This window comes from Mytilus californianus, unplaced genomic scaffold (genome assembly GCF_021869535.1).
Source record: "Mytilus californianus isolate M0D057914Y unplaced genomic scaffold, xbMytCali1.0.p SCAF_2, whole genome shotgun sequence".
Classification (NCBI taxonomy): domain Eukaryota; kingdom Metazoa; phylum Mollusca; class Bivalvia; order Mytilida; family Mytilidae; genus Mytilus; species Mytilus californianus.
In genome coordinates this window covers 54,065,647-54,088,481 of record NW_026262668.1, presented here as the reverse complement: position 1 = coordinate 54,088,481, position 22,835 = coordinate 54,065,647, and the positions used below count along the sequence as shown (strand labels likewise).

The 22,835-nt window shown below is 32.1% G+C and overlaps 2 long non-coding RNA genes across 2 annotated transcripts; one reads left to right on the top strand and one right to left on the bottom strand.

Annotated features, from left to right (window-relative positions):
- Positions 1-2,514: 2,514 nt before the first annotated feature.
- On the bottom strand, positions 2,515-8,867 carry LOC127730028 (uncharacterized). Its single transcript, XR_007994935.1, has 3 exons — positions 8,148-8,867; positions 3,716-3,821; positions 2,515-3,171 (listed from the first exon to the last, which is right to left on the bottom strand). It is a non-coding gene; the product is annotated as an uncharacterized LOC127730028 (long non-coding RNA).
- An 11,752-nt stretch (positions 8,868-20,619) lies between these two features.
- LOC127730029 (uncharacterized) lies at positions 20,620-22,649 on the top strand. Its single transcript, XR_007994936.1, has 2 exons — positions 20,620-20,895; positions 21,879-22,649. It is a non-coding gene; the product is annotated as an uncharacterized LOC127730029 (long non-coding RNA).
- The last annotated feature ends 186 nt before the right edge of the window (positions 22,650-22,835 follow it).

The window sequence follows — 22,835 nt, the reverse complement described above, 5'->3', positions numbered from 1 at the left end:
ACAAAGTTTTGCTATCAGTTTTCGACTGACGTCTACCGAAACATCTATATCTGATGGAGATATCTCAACTTATTTTTTATCTTATCAATTTCATGACTTGATAGGCTTGTAATGTATCGCCTTACCTCATTCAATTCATGTCATGTATCAATTAATTGTTTTGAGCCAAATTCGTGATACAAATGTAACGCAAGACCAATTTGAAATGGAGTAATTACATTCGTACTCATTGATACTATATATGTTTCCGTAAGCAATATGCATTTTCACATTTTTTTCTTCAGTCGTTAGATTTCGGTTGGTAACGGCCAGAAAAGATTTTTCATCTATTAACCAAAATATAAATTTGGTTAGGTTGGGTGGCATTGATGAAACGACAACGGAAGGGAACATTCAGAAGGCATCGGATAATAATTTAAGGCTAATAATAAGTATGTATATCACGCCTTGAAATATTAGCAGCGGTGTGTGTAAAATCTTATATTAATTTCCAATGTCAGTTACCTTTACAAAACCTGTATCTCATGCGAACAAAAACGAAGATCTTGATTCCCACTAGTAATAGCCAGCATTTCTTGATATATGGTATTTCCATATTCCCTGTCAGTGCTCTATACCCCATTTGCCTCAAGGCTCAGGGGATATAAACACTGACTGGATTATGAACACATATATACCCTGTAAAGAATCCGATTAACTTATGACGTAAGAATCGAAAGAATACCGGGTGTCTATCGTATCCACTGGTTTAACGTTTGTAATACAAGGATCACATTCAAATGAGAGTTAATGGATTTATTTTGGATTTAGATATTTATTTCTGTTCAAAACAAGTTAATATAAAGATGGATACACATGTACTTGACGGTGACAAATATGTCTGTTGCATGAGTATGTTCTTTGACAGTAATCGAATTTCCGTATCTTTGTAAAAATAAAATTCCTGTAATAGCTTTTTGAAATCAACCTCATTGACGTTAGTAACAACATCCATTCTTTATCAGAAATAACCAAGTATACTTTTACTACACTTAGAACGATAATTAGAACCTGTCGGCCTGTGGACTTTTACAGGAAGAGCACAGCCATCTAAAATCATTATACTTCACGCAGTATCTCTATTTTGTTACTAAGAAATAAATTAAAAACGACAGGCAGATAGATCTTTTTACTTTTGATAATGAAACATAATTGACCAGGGCATATTAGAGGACCTGGATGGGGTCCTTGATTTCTTTATTCTTTAATTTTAGACCATTTTTTTTTATATCTGGCCCATTATTCTCCATTCTTTATAACATCCCATTATTGTCAATTATTTTCTGTGCCTATTTTTCTTTATTTTTTATTTATTTGAATTTTTAATTTGTCCTTTATTCTGCACTTTTTGCCCATTATACATTCTGTAAACCCCATCCAGACCCTCGTATAAGGATAGTGTGCTTAGGTTATCTGATTATGTATGACCTTGTAACATTTCGGTGTTTGAAACAAGCTTGACATAGCCGATTATTTGTTAACATCTATTCTAACAGCACAGTAAACCATTGAATGTATTTGTTCATTATAAATTCCGATTTTTTGGGTCTTTCATCTGAGCAGTTCAAAATACAGCTGCGATAATAGGACTATTTTGGCTTAAATTTTCATTGAAATGTACATAATTTTAAGATGTCCTTTCTATACGTGTTTATGTTAACATATTTCGTAATTTGTACGTGAAAATACGTTTCATGTTTAAAAGATGATGAGGGATATATGCGTGATAGCAACTCAACGGTACAAAAAATAAACCAATTTGAAAGACATAAAACAGTCTCCGGGACAAGTTTGCACTTCCGCTGAGTGCAAAAGTTGTCACCTTAATTTTTGAAGATAAGTCAAAATGAAGTTGATAACTTGGTAGGTATTGGTTCCCTGATATTTGTCCTAAAAAATTTTGGCTCTAGCACCACTGTTGAAAAAGTTATGCCCCTTTTTTCAACAATTTCCTCAGAGGAAAAGTAGTTTTCCTCAAGGGAAATCAAATTTCCCTAAAGGAAAAATATTTTTCCTCAAAGGAAATTGTATTTTCCTCAAGGGAAAAAGATTTCCCTTAGGGAATTTGCTGCGTTAATATTTCCTTTGAGGAAATTCTATTTCCTGTGAGGAAATTTGTGGCTTCAAATTTTCCTTTGAGGAAATTCTATTTCCTCTGAGGAAATTTGAGGCTTCAAATTTTCCTCTGAGGAAATACTTTTTCCTGTGAGGAAATTTGCGGCTTCAAATTTTCCTTTGAGGAAATACTTTTTCCTGTGAGGAAATTTTGTCAACAGCAATTTCCTGTGAGGAAATTTTTGACAAACACTTTTCCTTGAGGGAAAATTCAAGACCACAAATTTCCTCTAAGGAAAACATTGTTCTCCAAATTTCCTCTATGGAAATTTTTGTTATTCAATTTTCCTCTATGAAAATTTCATAACAGTAAACCAGTATGAATATAATTTTTCCTGAGACTGAATAATTGATACAAAAGATAATTAAAACTTTAATAAAATGTTAACTGATGAGTAACATGACATACAAAAACAATAGGCTAGCTGTTTGAGACAATACAATAATAAGCAAAACGCTATGAATATCATACTATTTGTGATGTTATTAATATTGTGCTCATATTTGCAGATTAAATAAAATAACCACTTTTCATGTTAATTTAACTTTTCTCCTGTTTAAGCTGCTGCGTACAATTATTCAATCCCCTACATAACAGTTCAGTGCATAAATAATTCCATCCACCAGACATCTTCCTTCAATTGGTAGAGAATACATTTTTGCAATTTGTTCTTCAAACATCTTCCTCTGTATATTTGATGTGACAGAGCTATGTACATGAATGGATAAAGCAGGTGTTTATTTCGACAACAAAATACTATTTTTTTCTACATTTCTCCATAATCCTTCAGTGAATATGTAGGTTGTTGCAATTACACAATTGTGTTCTTGTGCATCTATGATTTTACTCCATTTTGTTTACAACCATTTTGTAGAAATTTCCTATTTTCTTTTTCCAGGTAAGCACACATTTCATTTCACATTAATCCAATTAGCACACAATGTAGAAAAGTATTAACCTTAAGTTTCCTCTTCTGTATTGACCTGTTGATGATTATGAAAACCAAGAAGTCTCACCTATAAATACACAAAATATAAATTGAGAAAAAAAACAGCAATATGAAATAAGCTTATTTTATCATGTTTAATATGAACATTTTGAGAAACTTAAATTTGATATTCTTGCTAATCATGATTATGAGTTCTGTTATTTCAGTGCTTTGTGTCCACGACTTAATATCAGTCGTTTTAGTGCCTTAATTGCAATGATAATGAATTGAGCCACTTGCAACAGTTTTTACAGTTTGTTCATATGTTGTGCTATTTGAACCATTGTCCTAGATTATGGTTAGGTGGAGTGCTCACAGACATGATTTTTTTATTAATTATTGGCTTTGAACTAATTTGGATTGTTTAATTTTTTCATGTTGGGGTCTTTATTGGCTGACTTATAAGGTATGGGTTTTCTCATTATCGAAGGCCGTCATTGGTCTTTAATTGCTTGCATCCACTTCATTGAACTCTGGTGGATAGATAACTCATTTACCATACCACATCTTCTTATTTTAATAATAGTCATCATTCAAGGGCAATCACTTTTATTATATAGAAGTGGTCTTACCATTTAGGCCTTGTTGTCTTCTGTTTATCTTGTTTTGCTGATCATTTCTACTGTACAGTTGTAATTGTTTATATTTTTCTTTATCTTCTATATTTCTTGCCCTAAACTTAAAAAAGGTAAAAACTATAATTTAATGACTATAACTATTATTATACATCAGTATGTGTTTTTCTATATACCATGATATAAAAAAGGAATGAAATATTTGTGCTATTTCATTTCACAAACTATTTGCCAGTCAACAGTTTCATAGACATAACCATGGTCAATAGTTTAACAAACAAACATTCCCGTACTTTTTCATCGTGTTCATACTAATTTTTCAATGGACAACAATGATGTGATTTACTATTCTTCTATGATTTGTGTGCTTGACAACATTAAACTCTGAAATATTGTTAACGGTATAATCTGTATGTGTCTGTCGTCAAAATTTCAAATTAATATATTACTTACAGAAGCAATTAAAACAAGAGGCTCACAAATGAATGTGGTCTAAGAACTTAAAAATTTCTAATTTACCTATTCAAACCATATCATTATTATTTGCTTTTATATATAAATCAGAAATAACCAATTTAAAATGGAAAATTTTAAAGAAAACAAAAGGAAAAAAAGGAAAAAAAATCCCCCCAAAATTTTCTGAACCCCCTTATGATTCATCACCCCCAAACTCAATCCCAGCCTTCCCTATGTGGTATGGTACCTTTCAAAACAAAAGGAAAAAAAGGAAAAAAAAATCCCCCCCAAATTTTCTGAACCCCCTTATGATTCATCACCCCCAAACTCAATCCCAGCCTTCCCTATGTGGTATGGTACCTTTCAGTACAATTTCAGAGAGATCCATACACTTGTACACAAGTTATTGTCTGGAAACTAGAAAAATGCTTGTTTTTTGGCCCCAAATTCCTAAACATTTAGGGCAATTACCCCCAAACTCAATCCCAGCTTTCCCTTTGTGATATGGAACCTTGTAGTACAATTTCGTAAAGATCCATACACTTACACAAAAGTTATTGTCCTAAAACTAGAAAAATGCTTGTTTTTTGCCCCTTTTTGCGCCCCCAATTCCTAAAATTTAAAGGCAATTACCCCCAAAATCAATCCCAGCCTTCCCTTTGTGGTATGGTACCTTGCAGTACAATTTCAGAGAGATCCATACACTTGAACACAAGTTATTGTCTGGAAACTAGAAAAAAGCTTATTTTTGGCCCCTTTTTGGCCCCTTATTCCTAAACATTTTGGGCAATTACCCCCAAAATCAATCCCAGTTTTGCCTTTGTGATATGTAACCTTGTAGTACAATTTCAGAAAGATCCATACACTTACACACAAGTTATTGTCATGAAACTAGAAAAATGCTTGTTTTTTGCCCCTTTTTTGGCCCCTAATTCCTCAAATTTTGAGGGAATTACCCCCAAAAGAAATCCCAGCATTCCCTTTGTGATATGGAACCTTGTGGTACAATGTCAGAGAGATCCATACACTAACACACAAGTTATGTCTGGAGGTTACAAAACTGCTTATTTTTGGCCCCTTTTTGGCCCCTTATTCCTTAACTGTTGGTACCATAACCCCCAAAATCAATCCCAACCTTCCTTTTGTAGTATTGAACCTTAAGGTAAAATTTCATAGAGATCCATTTACTTAAACTAAAGTTACAGTGCGAAAACCAATGTGTCTTTGGAGGACGACGATGCCAACGTCATACCAATATTTTGACTGCAAAATTTTTTTGCGGTCGTATAAAAATTACCAATCTAGTGGTAGCAACCCAACAATGGATTGTTAGATTCATCTGAAAATTGAATGGCTGATAGAACTTGACATAATGAACAATTTTACCTCACATAAGATTTTCTCTAAATGCTTTAGTGTTTGAGATATAAGCCAAAAACTGCATTTTACCCCTATGTTCTATTTTTAGACATGGCAGCCATGTTTATTGATGAAACAGAAAATAAAACACAAGCTTTATTTTAAATACCCTAAGGATCATTCAGCCTAAGTTTGGTTGGAATTGGTTCAGTAGTTTCAGAGGAGAAGATTTTTTAAAGTTAGAAAACATGATAAACAAATTGTGTAAAATTGTCGTTAAAGTGCAATAACTCCTTAAGGTGTCCATTGACAATTTTGGTTATAGAAAACTTATTTGTAGACTTACTTTGCTGAACATTTTTGCTGTTTACAGTTTATCTTTATCATAAATAATATTCAAGATAATAACCAAAATCTGCAAATTTTCCTGGAAATTACCAATTTAGTGACAGCAACCCAACAATCATGACTATGGGTTATTAGATTCATCAGAAAGTTTCAGGACTGATAGAACTTTGAACACCTAATGAACAATTTACTCTGTGTCAGATTTGCTCTAAATGCTTTGGGTTTTGAGATAAAAGCCAAAAACTGCATTTACCGCTATGTTCTTATTTAGCCATGACAACCATGTTTTTTGATGAAACAAAAAACAAAACTCAAACTTTATTGTAGATACCCTAAAGATCATTCAGCTTAAGTTTGGTAGGAATTGAGAAGATGTATGAAATAGTTTACACCCGACAAACGCCAACGGTTGACAACAGACAGCGACAGACGACAACGGACACCAAGTGATGGCAAAATCTCACTGTTCCTTCGGAACGATGAGCTAAAAAGGCAAATTTAAAAAATTGCGCTGGCTCTATCCAAAAAAGATTTTTAAAGTGTAGTGTACTACTTTTGGGACAGGACATATTAACATAATAGAAAAATCTATGAGCAATAACTCAAAATATGGACAATTTTATGTTTAAAGGGTCTATAATTTAGTTTGACAACTTCAGACATACTAATATTTGACCTTTTCAAACTATACCAAATCACTACTTAAGGATGTTCGCTACTCTGTTTCAAAATAACAAGCTTTTTAAAAGACTGTTATAAATTGAAAGTATATGAATAAAGGAACTAAAAAAACAGAAAAAATGAAGGGTCTGTGTGCTTGTTTTTAAGATATAAGCCATTAAAAATTTGGCGTGAAGTGATTCTCTCTAGATTTTTCATACACTTAACACTGGCACCTTTTTCTTTCAAAAGCTATGGAAAAATAACAAGGATTTTATAAGATTTTCAAATATGGCTTTTTAAACTACCTAATAAAAATATGAAAAGAAAAGTAGGGGTTTGCGGCCAAAATTTTTTTATGGCACTGCATGGATAAAACCAGAGGATTCCGAATATCAGGTAAAAATTCAAAATCAAGAGGAGCGAACATCCTTAACCTAAAAAAAATTGCCACATTTTTTTTCCAATGTAATTTCATCCGTAATATTTAAAGCAATAAATTTGGAAGGAGTATGAAAATAATTTGCAAGTTATACACTATCCACACTAGAGACCTAATAGAGTAGAAATACTAATTTTAATCAAACTTGGCATGAACTAAGATTTGGGAATTATAAGACAGTTTACCTAGTTTCATGGCAATAGCATATATACATTAAAGACTAGAAGTTCATTCTCATGTTTGAACTTTGGGTGTTAATTTTTTGCCGTTTAAAGTTTAACGTTTAACTATCAAGATTTGGGCCTACATAATTTGCAAAAAATTGCTTTTTAAATGTCTTTATATATTATAACTATTTATACATAATTGTGTATGTCACATGTATGTACATGATGTATTTTAATGTAAAGCAGCTGAATACTCATTTGCTGTCTCAGATTTATTTCAATTCTTCAAAAGTCGAATTTATATGAGCCTATGTCTGAAAATAGAGATTTCAAATTAAGGGGGACGAGGAAAATATAAAAATTCTTCATGTATATTTAAAAAGTTATTTGTATTTCAAAAGGAAAGAAAGTGACTTATCTGCTTATAGCATACCACATGAGTAGAACAAGGTCCCATTAGGCCATGCAAGACTGAATAACATTTAAGGTCAATATAGGCAGTAACACATTTTTACATTGTATATGAAAAGGCATACACATAAGCTAGAGGAAATAAAAATGTGTTTCTTTTTGGTAATTTGTAGGCTAAGCTAGGTGACATCATACAAGAAGTATGAGTGATTCTCAAACTAAAATAAAATAATTTCATCCCCCTACTTGACGGTAATTCATTGTACTTACTTTTTATGCATAAAAAATATAAATAAATAAATTTTGAAGTAATACATGGTCCACACTAGGGAATCTTTTGTAAAAAATGAAAATCAATGGATGATAACTGTGTACTTGGACTAACAATTAAGATTTTACATGCTGAAATGTCTCAATCAGTGAAATAAATTATTGTTTTTTTTTTTTAAAGTCATATGGAAGTAGTCCAAATAATTATGACGCATTGCAAGGCTTTTTTTTCTCTCTCTGACGCCGTAGGAAGGAGAAGTGAGTTGACATAACATGTATGTTATCATGCAAAATCAACAGTAATGAGTATACATACCTTTGATTGTCATCGTCACTGCAAATGGATCATTAATACTAGGGGGAATGGAACCAATAAATTGATCGGATCCGATATGAAGTTCCCAGTAACGGAGAACCTCTAACTTTGAGGTAATATTATTAGTGTCGGTGGTCTCACAAATGAATCAGGGTGAATTGCAGGTACATTAATTAGCAGAGAATAGACAATTATCAACTTGTTATTCATTATCTCGCAGTTATTTACGGTTAATTAGCTGTATATATCCCAAAACAGGTGCTCGGAGCTAGTACTACTATTAGTCTATGACTTTTAAGTAACAATTATATTTATATTCACAATCAGTGGCGGATCGAAGGGGGATGGGATCCGGGGTTTTGACTCCCCTTTTTGTAAATGATCAATGCATTTAATGGAGACATATCAGGGCCGTACCTACATGGAGGCAAATGAGGCAAATGCCTCATGTTGGAAATTTAAAAAAAAAAAAAAAAGTTGAAACAAAAGCTTGTCATCATATCAAATTGTTTTCACGGCGAGTGTCTAGCAAGAAGCAAGCTCTCTTCACTCTATGCTGTCGCCACTTCATATTTTTCGTCGTCCATGTTTCTAATTTACTTTTAGTTTTCAGTGTTGATGGTCTATTGTTTGTAGTTATGTGTCTTATCTGTACCCAGGTTTGTCTATTGTTCATTTATTGTCCTACTTTATGACTATAGTCATGATAGTCTAAGTGTTGATTTTCATTTGTAAGTCTAGTAATTTTGATTTTTAACTTGAGTTTTCTTATACTGAAGGACCTTTTGTCTAATTAAAGAAACTGCATTAAATTGTAAGAATATTTGAAATTAGATCTACCGTAGGATGACGGGTGAACGGTTGTGTGGTTTGGCAATGTTGAATGTGTGCGAGAAAATATTTTTAAGAAGATACGATGCTACAGAACACAGAAAAATTGTTCGTTTCTTCATGGAGAATTGAACTTAATATTTAAGAATACAAAACTGGCTCTCTTTTTTGTAGATAAAACTAGATAGCTGTCATGGGTTAAATTAAAGTGAGACCACTAATCTCCCGGTATAAAATCATTTGAAGAAAAACAACAATGTATTGCCATATGACCTTTTACATTGAAGGGTTAAACTTGCATTAAGTCGTGTTCGGACCCTTTAATAGAAAATAAGGGAATATGGAATAAACATGCACGGGACTTAATCGCACCCAAAGTCAATATATAGAAAAAATACAAATTATCAATGGTCAGGGTTTTTATTCCTGTTCTTCATCTTGATGGGTCGCTGGAGGGACTTCAACAATGAAAGAATCATTAATACCATAAAACAAGGTCATGATGGTCTTTAGTGTTGACTTTTCAAAGCAGTACTTAAATTTAAATACTGCACTGTCACTATATTTAAATTCAGTCATAAAACAAAATCACCAAAGTCTAAACACAATACAAGACAAGAACAGACAGATCGGGTATGAATGATTATGAGAATTACGATTTTTGCTTTATCATACATATCGGTCTTGTGATGTTGTCCCTTAAACCAAAAAGTCTTAAATTACAATGAATCTATATATTTTGCTTTGAGACTAGAATATTGTCGAAAAAAATAGTTGAAAATTAATTGCGTTTAAGAGTAAAAAAGAGTCCGGGAAACTGTCCGAATGCACCATTTTGCGTCATTTTTTCAGAGCATTTGGGGGCCTTGAGCGGCCCCCAGACCCCTCGTCGAAAATATTTCGCCTCGCTTCGCTCGGCCAATATATTTAGCCTCACTTTTAAAAGAGGCTAGTTACGGCCCTGCATATATTTGGACCCCCTTTATCCTGGCTGGAATCGCCCCTGATATTACATGTAAATCAAGTCCCGGGTTACTGTTAGCATAATAGCATAACAGTAACTCACAAAGAGTGTGGTAATTTTAAAAAGGACGAGGATTTATAAATATACAATTCTTGAAGAGGGGGAGAGTGCACTTTACGATGATCGAAAAAAAGTGCCTTGCACGTTATTTTCATCATCTTGTCTGAAACAGTCTGAATAATGAGCTTCAAGGCGAAGCGCGAAAACAATAAGTCATGTGAAATACTAATGACAAACACGTTGTCCGGACAAACTCTTAAATCCCTCAATGTTATGTCAAATGAATTATAGCGAGGAAAGGTAAATTTAATTTAATATCAAAACTAAATATTTATTATATTTCGCTCCTGATTTCTCAAGAAATCATAGAATCAATAAATGTATAAATTTTAATTATGCATGTCTGTGTGAGATCCATTTCATGAGACCAAGGATTTCTATAAAATCTTAATGGGACCCTTTATATACAGTTTTCTATTTTCCCCGGAAATTTTTTTAAAAAATATAATCTCTTGGGAAATAATCCGATTTTGTTGAATTATTTCCCTTCATAATTATGATAAATCCTTTTAGTTCTTCAATTTTAAATTAAAATAAATATTTCATTTTGATCTAACGACAAACTTTTTAAATTGTAGTGGCATGGTCAGTCAACTGATTAGTTGCATGGCTGATTACCCAGTAATTTTCCATATGACAGTGGCGTGTACCCTTGGGGTGTGTATAACTTATATTTGAATACCTTAATTTTCTGGGGAACATCCTGTCTACGTGTAATACTTAGTATATATTGCAACAGATGACATTAAACAAATTTTCTTTGTAGCATCGGTGTCCATTTCATGTTCAACCACTCAAAATTTTCACAAAAAAGATAATATAATAAAATCATTAAAAAAAAGGATTAAAAAAACTAGCAAATAAACTTTGCAATGAGTAAACGGGGATTTGTGTTTTAAAGGGCTTATTTCCAGTGGATATATTTCATACTAGATAACTAAACCTGAGATAACTTTTTTTGTAATATATATTTTATTATTTTCATATCATTCTCAAATCTCGATCATCTTAAATAAATATGTACAAAAAATAATTGTGTTATAACTCATAAATATATGGTTAATCATAATTGTTACAAATGATAAAATGGTAAGTCAATGCCCGATGTGCCGCCGTCTGTTGCAAAACTACGATTTAATCTTTTAAATGAAAGACGTGCACTGCCTTCATCGGAACAGAGAAAAGCCCACCTAGTGTAAATTAAAGAGTATCCGTTTGTTATGCTGAAAAAAAAAGGGATCATCTTAAACTATTTAGAAGACCTTCTCGTGTAAAAAAAACAAACTTTTAACTGAAATAAACAAAAAATTATCAAACAAAACTCATTAGAACACTCATAGTAACATTTTGTTTAAACCTGAGATAACTTATAGTAAGATAGTAAGATTATTTATATGTCTCTGCTATAATTTACAAAATTTTGAACAGCTTCAAATATATGGCCTTATCATTGGTAATATATCGTATTTGTATCAGTTATTGCTGAACGTGTAACCAAATTAAAATGAAGAAATGGGCTCGAAACCGGATTTTTTAAAGATATTTTTTTCAATCCCAAAATAGATAATAGATATGCAGATTAAAGTCCAGATGAGAAGATTAACTTTCTTTTCTACCGAAGTAAATATATTAACAAGGATTTAGGATATCAATAAATTATCAAATTCATCAATTTATTAAATTTGAACATGTGAACCAAATAACGAAAAAAATAAACGGGAAATTGGCTATACCTTTTTGGTATTAGCCATGCAGCCATGTATGTACCAGCCATTTTAGCTTATCGTGTTCTTAACCTCTAAAGAATACATTTCAAAATGAACTACTTTATTTATAGTAGTTCAAGAAAAAAAAAAAAAAAAAATATATATATATATATCGCCAATGGCAGTCAGCAGGGTTTAAGAACATCAGTTGTTCGACCTGCTAGTCAAATGCGTTTTGTTAAAATATACTTTTTCTCTTTTTTGGTCTTTTGGAAAATGTTGTTTGTGCTGTATTTAGACCCCTCTACCAAGAAATTTGTTTGCATGCACACGTATAAAAAATGCGGTTTTTATCCAACGCTATCATAGGTTTGAACGTTGTTTTCAATTTAGACTTGTATATATATATATTAGATAACTCTTTCCTTTATATTCAATGGAACAAGAAGCGAATTCGTTAGCGAACTAGAGTAACTATAGAAATAGCGTCGTTACAGGTCTTCTTCTGACCGGCAATAAATCCTTAGCAGTAATGATAGTGGAACGTCCATTCGGCTGTGATCAGCCACGTCCGAATGGGGACGTTGAATCCATGTAACAACTCTTTGAGTTGACAGTAAGTAGCCTGGATTTAGGCCAATTTTCTGTCCCTCCTTTATCATTGGCAGTCGAAATTTTCCGACCGTATCACGGGCGGTCTCAATTACAAGACCTACATGTACATGTCATATATTATTCGGTACGTCAGACACACCCGACATTAATCAACCAAAAACTTAATATTTTACAGTAGGGAATGAATATCTCCCACGTTCACTTGTCCCTTTAAGGATCAATATTGAATTTCTTCCATCGCCCCCACCCCCCCCCCCCTTTTTATAAGATAACATTATGACGTATGTTTTTTTTTCAATTTTACGAAAGGCCAACAAATCGATTTTTATCACCAAATTTGTCTTTGCTGAGATTAACACTAAAAAAGTATAACAAAACGTAACGATTGAAAACTCACAGTTCAGTTTTTAAGATATTTTTTTCTTTGGAAACTAACAGACTAATTTTCAAAAAGTTTTATTCTTGAACCATTATTTATTAAAACGAATTAATTTTGTAAACAAAAGTTATTCTTAAATATTAATTATGATCAATGATTGTAAAGAAAAAAATTCATCATAGTAGTTTGTTAATTTACTGGCTTCATGGTGTTAAACATGTCACCTTTCTTTTACAAATAACTGATTAAAATATGAAGCATTTACTGTAAAATAAATCATTCTAATAAAAATAAATTCATCCAGATTTTTCTCTCTTAACCTTTCAACAGTTATTGTAAACTAATTTATTCTAACTATAATAGTCCTATGACTTGCTGTCCGTTTACCAATATTTATACTTTATAAAGTGTTTTCATATTCATTGATCATTAACTTCATGTGTTGCGAATACTTATAAGGGGGTAATTATTATAGCCAGTAATAGCTAACAATTTATCTAAAGAAAACGATATGCTAAATTCAAATTCTGAGATATAAATCTAGTTCTTTAAAAAAAAAATTCTCAACAACAAAATTCTACACTTTCATTTATCTGGTTTTTTTTGTCTCCACTTCGAAGCCGCCATTCCGTACCAAACATATCTATTCGTTTGGCAATATACAATCATGTAAGCAATATACAACAGGCAGTAGATCTGAATTTGTAAATTGTTATTTTGGATTTTACCTGATTAGGACGTGACTCGTTGAATTTTCTAATAAACTTACACACACATAATCTGACTTTTAATCGTAATGTTATGAGATCTATAAGAACATAGGGCTACTGTATAGGCCTAGTTGCCATGTAAGTCTTTACAAATTATATATTTTGGTATGCTATAGTTTGGTTTTATAGACTATTTGTCATTTGGTCGGTTTTTTTTTGTTTTTTTTTTAGTTTTTGACCTGGCGTTGACTCGAGTTTGATATATTATGCATCTTTTGTGCTGTATTTTAACAATTATTTACAAGCATGCTGCATGTTTACACATTCATCACTATACCGCATCTAACTATAGCTTTATTGTAAAAAAAAATAAGGAGATGTTGTAGTATGATTGGTGATGAGACAACTATTAACCAGAATTTAAAATACCTGATATGAGCAATTGTGACTTACTGTCTTTACTCAGAGTGATCGTAAATTAATTAGATAAGCTGGAGGATGTGTGGGGACATCATATTAAAAGAAAAGAAATTAGCATTAGTTTTTTGTGATAAATATATAATAAACTCACAGTAACAGAAATAGCTCTTGAAAGCTCTGTCAGATCCCGGCACTTTTAACTGTTTTTTGACGCGTGCTAGAAAATGCAGCACCTGGTTACATATGAGGCGCCGTTTTACTATTAATTACCTATTTTCTGATATCAAAAAATGATTTTCTGATATCAAAAATTCTATTTTTTGATATCAGAAAATCGATTTCTTGATATCAAGAAATAAAGAATATTTTCTGATATCAAAAATTCGAATTCCTGATATCAAAAAATGATTTTTTGATATCAGAAAATAAGAAATAAATGAATGATGGCTCCCTGTGTGTCATTTAAAACATTCAGGCTCACCAATGAGGCCAAACATCAGGAAATATCTGAAATAATGTTCCCGGTAGACCAATTGTTTTATAGTGTGGAGTACCACTATACACGGTATTGGTCATTATACTGATGACATTGTGTCCCTTGTTACAAAAACAAAATGCTTATACACTTCAAGTTTTATAAACATGAATAAGACTTCAAAGTCTCCGGAAAACTGCTATTTAATAACAATATTTTAAGCAAAAAAAATATTTACACTAATCTTCAGTTTGATCAAACTTATTACGAAATTCAAGACCCATGCACTAAAAGACAATATATGGAAGATTTTTTTAAATTATTCCTAAATAAAACATATTTACTCTTGTGTCGTACAATCCGAATCGGTGGGATATGTAGACCTAAGAATTTACTACATACTGGAAAATGTTTTCAAGATTTAGATACGATGGCTTGATAATATATTCAGGTTTAACTGGCGATATACACGATCTTTTCGCCTTATATATCTAATACAATACATAAACAAGTCTAAATTGAAAACAACGTTTAAAGCTATGATTGCGTTGGATAAAAACCGCAACTTTTATACGTGTGCATGCAAAACAAATTTCTTGGTAGAGGGGTCTAAATACAGCACAAACAACATTTTCGAAAAGATCAAAAAAGTGAAAAAGTATATTTTAACAATACGCATTTGACTAACAGGTCGAACAACGGATGTTCTTAAACCCTGCTGACTGCCATTGGCGATTGCCAAATAAACGGATCACAAGATGTAACAAAATTGATCTTAATTATTAATTTAATACCAAACAGAAAACAATAAACTTGCGGAAAAGATGATATACCGCAAACATGAGGTGCAAAAATTGTACACCATATCCGGATTTCGACAATTAATATCTCTTCAGTGATGTTAGGAATCGAAACGGTATTTGGAAGACCATATAATTTACCTCAATTTAGGATAGACTCTTGAATTTTGAAGAGTCGAAATGTATACCCTACTATATTGTACTTACCACTTTTCTCAAAATGAAGTGAAAATTTCTTGACAATCCTTTCAATATAAAGACAAATTTTTCCAAAATGAAGGTATTTTAGAGATGAAAACGTACATCCAACCTACTGAAACGTTTCATTACTTCACAGAAAAAGCTCATATGTATTTAAAAGGTTTATGGAAGACGCGGTTCATCAGAAATACTAGCAGTCTCGTAAAAAGACGAAATAGACAAATCTTTTGAAAATACAAGACATGCATTTTTTTTATGTTGTTGTTGGCTTTGAACTAGTTGTCACTATCACATCTGTAATTTGTGTCTTTTTGTTGTTGTTACCCTGCCACGTTTGTTCTTACACTATGTTGTAATGTAGCACCAGTGTCCCAGGTTAGGGGGAGAGTTGAGCGCTCAAGCATGTTTAATCCCGCCACATTCTTTATGTGTCTGTTGTAAGTCCGGAGCCTGCAGTTTAGTGCATTGTCTTGGTTCATAGAATTGAGAATGGAAATGGGGGGAATATGTCAAAGAGAAAACAACCCGATCAAAGAGCAGACAACAGCCGAAGGCCACGAATGGGTCTTCAACGCAGCGAGAAAATCCCGCACCCGGAGGTGGTCCTCAGCTGGACCCTAAACAAAATTGTGTACTAGTTCAGTGAAAATGGATGTCACACTAAACTCCAAAACATATCAATGAACTAAAATTAAAAAAACATACAAGACTAACAAAGGCCAGAGGCTCCTGACTTGGGACAGGCGAAAAAATGCGGCGGGGTTAGACATGTTTTGTGAGATCTCAACCCTCCCCCTATACCTCTAGCCAATGTAGAATAAAGAAAAACATAGCAATACGCACAGTAAAACTCAGTTTAAAAGAAGTCCGAGTCCGATGTCAGAATAGGTAACAAAATAAACTAAGCAAAATGATAATGATACATAAATGAACAAAGGACTACTAGCAGTTACTGACATGCCAGCTCCAGACCTCAATTAAACTGATTGAAAGATTATGTCTTCATCATAAGAAAATCAAGTACAATCCCTCCCGTTAGGAGTTTAGTATCATACCATCATAGAATATATAAGAAGAACATAAACCGTATCATGCCCACAACTGGTTTTAGAATAAATGTGTTTATTTCCGATGCAAAGACCCTATGAGTGAATCAATATTAATACCAAAATATGCAATCATTAATGACTAATTGACAACAGTATCGTAACTACCGGTATATCCTTTCCGAATAAGTCTGTTTAAAGGTTTGGTTAGATTTTGAGGTGAATGCCGACATTTTTGTGCTTTGTAAAGAATATTTCAATAAATTTTTGGATGTGAAATACCTGAACGTATAAGAAGTCTGCATGTTGATTTATATTTACGAATGATGTCTGCCATATTTGTTTTACGTAAATTGTTTTGTTATAAATCATATAGGCCTATAGCTTTCTAAATTTTCATATTGGGGCCTTTTATAGGCGACTATATGGTATGGGGTTTTCTCATTGCTGAAGGCCGTACGGTTGCTTATAATTGCTTACATCAACTTCATTTGAACTTTGGTGGCTAGTTGTCTCATGGGCTATCATACCACATCTCCTTATTTTAAAACTTAACAAAACTAACTTACTTACTAAATCCTCAACATAAACAACCGGAAAAAAATATAAAAACAAGATGAACAAAACACTGGTGCTTGATATTTGCAAAAACCTGACTGCACAAATCTGTTTCAGAGGAAACCAATAATTGCTTATAAAAGAAGCGAGAACTTACAATTGTTGACTATAAACCTTAAAATAATAAATATGTGAAACACAAAACTTCTTATATTAAGACTGATGAAGCCGAACTCTGATATATGCTTTCGTATATATTACACGACCGAAACACCAGACTTAATGTAAGGGCTCATTGGTGAACGTTGATGCTTTTATTGACACACAGGGAGCAATCGTTGATATTTTTCTTATTTTCTGATATCAAAAAATCATTTTTTGATATCAGGAATTCGAATTTTTGATATCAAAAAATCATTTTTTGATATCAGAAAATGTATTTCTTGATATCAAAATATCGTCAGTAATATTTGATATCAGAAAATCTATTTTTTGATATCAGAAAATGGATTTCTTGATATCAAAAAATGATTTTTTGATATCAAAAAATCTAATTTCTGATATCAAGAAATAAAGATTATTTTCTGATATCAAGAAATCGAATTCTTGATATCAAAAAAGGCAATTTTTGATATAAAAAAATTGAATTCCTGATATCAAGAAATATTTTTTGATATCAAGAAATATTTCCTGATATCAAAAAATCAATTTTTGATATCACGAATTCAATTTTTTGATATCAAGAAATATTTTTGACAAATTATCATCTTTCGCCGGTAATTTAAGTTATTAATCTAAATTTTAACTGTTCTAAAATGTTCATGACTAACGAGTATTTTCACTTGTACGATTTTTCAGTGAAATGAGTCTAAGAGTATATACATGTATATCGGGATACTGACTGCATAGTAATATATTTATGTACCTATTAGTGGCGGCTCATTTTAGTCTTTTAAGTAAGTTTCCTTCCCCCGCATTACTTGATCGCTTTTGTAAAAAATAAACAGCACAACAACAACAGCACTCGACGTCAGTATTGTACCAAAAAATGAAAAAATATTCAGAAAGAAGGCTCATAAAATTCAAATATTGGTAAGCACACACACTAACTTGTCACTACAGACATGATCTTTTTGTTAATGCGCCAAACTCGTTTCTTCCACAGGACGATGTCGATGGTGGGGAAAACATAGTCCAAATAATTATGACGTCTTGCAAGGCTATTTAGGCGTCCCAGAAAAAAAAATAAAATAGCCTTGCCAGACGTCATAATTATTTGGACTAGGGAAAACCCAACAAATCATTAGTTCCCCAAATGAGTATCCTAGTTTAAAGTTTTTTTTTAATATATACATGATCTGGGAACAGTATATCTATCCTGACATGATATAGCTATTTCATATTGGAATGGCACATATTCATGAAAAATCAACAAATGATCCGAAAGTCTGAAAGATGAATATAGTCCTCTGACTTCACAAACTTGGAAACAGTTGTGATGTTGCTTGCTGAGCTATAGATAACTGTACGACCATCAACAATGAGCAAAATTCACACCATATAGACATAGGTCCTTGAGGACAGGAGTCGAGATTCACGTTGATAGTAAACATGCATATTAAGAGAATATGGTATATAAGTATATATATGGTACAAATAAGTGATATATATTGAAAAATCTAAGATTTATGATAATAAGGGGGAGGGACTGGGGGGGGGGGGCTCAAAACAGGATCCTGTCCTCAAGCACCTATGCATATAGAAAGCTGTAAATATAATAAAAGGCCACGAAATGATAAATGTAAAACAAATCAACAAGAAGCCTAACATTTATAATAGAATTTAAAATAAAATTGAAAATAGAAATGTGGAATGTGTCAGAGAGACAACAACCCGTCCAACGAGCAAATAACAGTCGAAGGTCACCAATGTGACTTCAATGCAGCGAGAAAATCCCACAACCTGAGGCGTGCTTCAGCTGGCTCCTAAACTAAAATGTATACTAGTTCAGTTATAATGGACGTCATACTAAACTCCGAAAAATATAAAAGAAACTAAAATTAAAAATCATACAAAACTGACAAATGCTATAGGCTCCTGACTTGGGACAGGTGCAAAAATATGGTGTGGTTAAAAGCCTATATACTGTAAATTTTAGAAATTATTGCATGCATTTATTAATATTGCCAATTAACATAATCAGGATAATTTCCCTTTCAATTTTTAAAAAATTCTGATTTAAGTTTTTGTTGTATATTGGGACTTTGGATAGTCTCAAGAATGCTTTCACCAATTTTTATGAAACTTTGGTGAATTGATTTTATATATTGACATAAACTCCCTTTTCATTTTTATGACCCATAGTGGGTCAACCCTTGACCGTCTGTCCGTCTGTCCCAAAGTCATTGGTTTTTGTTCTCTAATTTAGTTTGCCTCAACCAAATGTTATAAAACTTTTACAAAAGCTTATTACCACCATACTCAGATCAAGTGTGAATTTTGGTGGTGTCAGTGTTACCGTTCTAGAGTTATGCCCCTTTACAAATGGAAAAATTGCTGAATTTTTGGTTTCCCGCTCTCTAACTTTAACTTTAGTTTGCGACAACCAAATGTTATGAAATTTGCACACAATGCTTATTACCACAAAAAACAGTTTGAATTTTGGTGGTGTCACTTTAACTGTTCTAGATTTATGTCCTTTACAAATGGAAAAAATTATGAATTTTTCGTTTCCGTCCTCTAAATTAAGTTTGCCTCAACCAAATTTTATTAAACTTTAAAGCAATACTTTTTACAAAAAAAAATCTGATCAAGTTCAAATTTTAATAGTATAAATTTTACCGTTCTTCAGTTATCTTCCTTTATAACTTTATATGATATGCAAGCCGGAGTATCATCCCCTATTTATTTTTATATAAGATGCAGAGTTATGGAATTTTAGTTCTTGAAAAATTGTTTAAAATTGTCCATTTTCACACTTTGGAAGGTTTTAGAATTGTATTTGTTCAAAAATCAGGGCCTTAAACTTATATACACTTGCGATATCCCTAAATGGAGCCAAATTATTTTCATGTTTTGTTTCATTGAATACCACTCTTTGTGCATGTACTTTTTTAGCTCACCTGGCTCTAAAGGCCAAGTGAGCTTTTCTCATCACTTGTCGTCCGTCGCCTTTGTTAACTTTTTACATTTTGAACTTCTTCTAGAGAACCACTGAATGGAATGGAATCAAACATGGCATGAATGTTCCTTATGAGGTGCTGACCAAGAGTTGTTACTTTGTTGCCAATCTATCATCCAAGATGGCCGGCAGCGGGGGACTTAGTTTAAGATAGGACCCTATAGGAAATACATACAAATGTCTTCTTTTAGAGAACCACTGAATGGAATGAAACCAAACATAGCATGAATGTTCCTTATGAGGTGTTGACCAAGTGTTGTTACTCTGTAGCTGATCCATCATCCAAGATGGCCGCCAGCGAAGTAGGACAATATTGAACCAAATATGGCCTCAATCATTATTAAAGTATCTGTTATGATTTTATCTTTTTTATATGATTTCAAAAACCCAAATAGAGTCAGGTGAGCGACACAGGCTCTTTAGAGCCTGTAGTTTTTTTTTTTTTTAGTTATGCAGTGCTCACAGTTTTTCTATAATGTAGTTGATCATTAAAATTCATTTAAAGCATAAACCCAAGCTAAAAGGGCAACAAGTTTATCAAGCACTCATGGTACAGCTTTTTATTAAACACGCATTGATGTATACATTAAACAGCAAAATAATGTTTGATGCAAGATGTCATTAAATAATAATTTTTACTCTTTTTATGTGTAGGACAAGAATTATAGAAGATACAGAGAAATTATAAACAGCAGAAATGATAGGCAATTTAAAATTTGCAGAAGTCAACAAAACCTAAATGGTAAGTAAATTCATCATAGATACCAGGATTAAATTTTGTATTTACGCCAGACGCGCGTTTCGTCTACAAAACATTCATCAGTGATGCTCGATAAGACTCAGAAGGCCACTTTTATAAAAGTTATTGCCCTTGAAAGATGATTATCATGATTATTATAAAAATAAAAAGATGTGGTATATTAAATATGAAAACTATTGATCATGGATCTAACAAAGCAATTATAGGCCAGTGACGGCCTTCAAAAATGAGAAAATTCATGCCCTATTGTCAAAGTAGTCAGCTATAAAAGGCCCTCAGATGAAAAATTGAAATAATCCCAACTGTAGAACTAATTGCCTAGTTTATAACAAAACAAATTAAAAAAAATAAATATTACAGAAATGACACAACAACAACCACTAAATTTTAGTGTCAGAATAAACTACAGGCTCCGAACTTGGGACAGGCACAATCAGAATATGGCAAGGTTATATAAAAATAAGAAGATGTGGCATGATTGTCAATAAGACAACTCTTCACCAGACAAGAAATGACATACCGGTAGATTTCCTGCAAAAAAATAAACAGTCCGAACTAAGCAGGAAATTTATACCTTTCCCTTAATCGAAAAGACACAAAGATCTGTTAGTACTCACAGTTACTGACAGCTAGTTAAAAATCAATAAAAAATAATACATGTAATAAAAAAATCAGGTTTGTGAGCACTCAACCCTACCTTAACTTTGGATAGTGGTTTAACAGCTCAACATATAAAGAACAAACTGTAAAATAACTGTTGCAATTGCCTCAACTCGAAAGATTGATAAAATGCACAAAATCAACTTATATAAAAACCCATAGACAAAAAGCACGGAATTAAGAGAACTCACAAGTAAGAAAGGAAATATTCTTAAAATGTTCATAAACATGACAAAATAAGCTTTTTTATTGCTGTTTCTCTCTCCATTTATAACATTTTATTTGTTTATTTTGTGTATTTATAGGTGATCAGACATCTTGGTTTTCATGATCAATAGGTCAATACTGAAGAGGAAACTGAAAGTTGATATCTATCTACATGGTGCGCTAATTGGATTAATGTGAAATGGAATATGTGCTTTCCTGCAAAAAAGAAATAGAAAATTTCATCATAATCACATGATTATGGCTATAAACAAAATGGAGTTCTATCATAGATGCAGAAAAACACAATTGTATAAATGCAACAACATATTATATATATTTGTCGAAAGAAGGGAGAAATGAAGAAAAAAATAGTATTTTGTTGTTGAAAGGAACACCAGCTTTATCCACTCATTTACATCGCTCCCTCATATCAAATATACTGAAGAAGATCTTCGAAGAACAAATTGCAAAAATGTTTTCTCTAAGAATTGAAGGAAATTGTTTAGTGAATGGAGTCATTTATGCATTAAACTTTTACGTAGTGGATTGAATAACTGTACACAGCAGCTGAAAGAGGAAAATTAAAATTTACAAGAAAAGTGTTTATTTTATTATTTAATTTGCAAATATGAACGCATTCTTAAGAACACCACAAATGGTATGACATTCAAATTGGTTGCTTATTAATGTATACAATTGAAACAATAACAAAGAAAACAGAATACTGTGCTACAAAAATATTTTATAAATCAAAGTTAAAGTCATATAAATTTAGTACAATACCTTGACCTAAACAGTCAGACTCACTGTATTGTTTTTGTATGTCATGGTAATTTCGAGTCAAAAATTTATTAAAGTTTTAAATATCATTTGTATCATTTATTAAGTCTTGTAAACATTATGTTCATACTGTTTGTATAGTGAAGAAATTTACAATGAGTAAAAATAGGGGAAAACATTTCCTACAGGGAAAGTTTATGTACAGAAATTTCCTTAGAGGAAATTTGAAGAACAATGTTTTCCTTAGAGGAAATTTGTGGTATTGAATTTTCCCT